Below are 2,485 nucleotides of genomic sequence, written 5' to 3'. Positions count from 1 at the left end.
TCCCCCATCTTGAATCCAAACCTTCATTCTTCCAGCTCAAAGCCTGTCTTCCCAATGGATCCTAAACTTGATCTGCTTTCAATTAACAGGAAATTTATGTGCATCCCCTTTCCTAAGTCATACCCAAGACAGAACTCTTTATTCCCAACTGTCTTCCAAACATGCTCCTTCTCCAGTTTCCACAAACTTGGTAAATGGTTCCAAATTAGGGATCATCCTTAACTCCTTCCCATCCACATCCATTTCCCCAAGTCCTGTTGGCTCTACCTCCAAAATATACCCTGAATACATTAACTTTTCTCCATCTCCACTGCTATCTTCCTAGTCAAGCCACCTTCAACTCTAGTCTGTAGCATTGCAACAGCATTTTTTTTTCAGAGATGGGGCCTTGCTGTGTTGTCTAGGCTGGCCTCGAACTCCTAGGCTCAAGTGATCCTCCTGCCTCAGCCTCCCAAGTAGCTGGGACTTCAGTTGTTCCTCCCTATGGCTGGCTTTGCAACAACCTTTTGACTTGTCTCTGCTTCCACTCTTGTCTGCTTATCACCCATTCTCACCCAGCAGCCAGAGGCATCTTTTTGAAAGTAAATCAGGTCTTGTGTTACCATGATTAAGACCCTCCAAGGACTTGCCACTGCACTTAGAGCAAAACCCAAAATCCGTATCAAAATCCCCGCTGACTGGGTTGATGCGTCCTGGGAGACTCTCGCTTTGATCCGACCCATCTCCTGACATGTGCACTAAGGTCTGCCACACTGACCTCCTTTTTGTCACCTGGGAGTGTCAAGCTTGCTTCTACCTCTGTGCCTCTGCAAACATTCGTCTGCCTGAAACGCTCTGCCACAAATCTCCACCTGCCTGAACCCTTCTTGTCACTGCAGTCTCAGCTTGAATGTTGCCTCCTTGGAGAGGCTTCTCCTGACCACTAGTGTAAAATAGCCTGAGTCACTGTCTTACGATGCTGTATTTTCTTCACAGCACATCATGGTACTTGGTCAGTGTGCTTTAATTATATATGTTGGTCTCATCCACCAGGATATAAGCCTCCCAAGAGCAGGGATGAGTCTATCTTGTTCACTGAATTATCTCCACTAAAGACAGCGTATACTTGGCACTGGGTAAATACTTGTTCAATGGCTGAATCATGTCTTTCTCTCATCCCTTGTTAACAACTGACACAGCAGGAAAACTCCAAGATATTCATCCTTAGAGTCATGTTTCCCAACTCAAAAGATAAACGTCACTTCCTCCTAACTACTGGATATCTAGTCCATCTGAGGACATTAAATTGAAGATTATTGGAAATCCTTCAGAAACCACGGACTTCAGAGGTGGGCAACTTCTGCCTGAGATGTTGGAATAAGATAAATTTTCTGATTTTTCAACACTCTTTCTTATCCCTTTATTCTATTACTAATCTTGTTCTATTATTCTACTTTGACACCTTCTGAGACACTAATATGATCTCCCTTACCGTCATCCTATTATTTCTGACTCCCTATGGTTTCCTTCTACCACGTAAGGAAAAACAAAGCTCTTGTATGTTTTCCCAGACCCAGCTACTGCTCTGAATTTAACTGATTGCTGGATCCATGGTCCCCCACCTTACCTTGCAGATAAAAATAGCTAGTCAAAGTGAAATTTTCCCTGTAGCAAATACTTCCTGTTGACTTATACTTGTTGTAAGTAGAACAATTTCTGACTAGGGAAGAGAACACTGCATCCCCCTGGCTTTCATAAATAGACCCAGCCAGAGTCTGGTTATGTTTTATTGACTGGTTTCCGTAATCTAGGCCCCTGCTTTGGAGACCTGTTACAAAGACTAATAGTCCTTCTGTTTTTGATAACTGCCTGTGTTACAGTTGTCTGATGTACCCTGTCCTGAGTCTTAAATGCTGCAGAGCTGTTGTCATGTCAGATGGTTCAAAGACTCATCTCACAGCAAAAGGAGAAAGAAAGAAGGATTAACCCTAGTTTAACTACAGACCACCATTCAGTAAATGAATTTCTGATCCTATGCAGCAAATGTGGGCCATAGTGAAGATTTGGATATGAAGGATTAATGCCCAGGGGCGTGACTTCATATGCCTTTCACTCTAAGGGTGGACTGAAAAAGCACAAAAAACAGTCGCTGACACCCAGGAAGGGATCTGAGGCTCCCATCGAGACCTTAGTATTATCAGAAACCGACTGAGGCTCACTGTGGTGCTGTGTTGTCCTTTGGTCAGACAAACACAATCTCAGAACATCCACTACAGACAGGTCACTGGGCAGCCCAGAAAAATGCCAAACATCCCTTCTGTACTAAATGAGTGACAGCTACTTGTTTAGCAATTACAGCTTTGTGCTTGCTTTAGTTTGCCCTCTCCAGAGAGATTTGTTGAGATTCCCATTTGTGGAATTTCCCCTATTTACTGAAAATGACCAATCTAAAGCAAATCTCCATTGCCTTAAACCTTCCCCCAACGAAGGGCCAAATCCTATAGTA

At 43.6% G+C, this 2,485-nt stretch overlaps 1 protein-coding gene across 1 annotated transcript in view; it reads right to left on the bottom strand.

Moving 5' to 3' along the window:
* The window catches only part of LOC105816975 (NACHT, LRR and PYD domains-containing protein 1-like), a 128,703-nt gene that overhangs the window by 85,116 nt on the left and 41,102 nt on the right, over nt 1–2,485 (bottom strand). The window lies entirely within an intron of this gene.

Source organism: Propithecus coquereli, unplaced genomic scaffold (assembly GCF_000956105.1).
Source record: "Propithecus coquereli isolate 6110/MARCELLA unplaced genomic scaffold, Pcoq_1.0 Scaffold390, whole genome shotgun sequence".
NCBI classification, from domain to species: Eukaryota; Metazoa; Chordata; class Mammalia; order Primates; family Indriidae; genus Propithecus; species Propithecus coquereli.
This window is presented reverse-complemented; position numbering and strand designations above follow the sequence as displayed.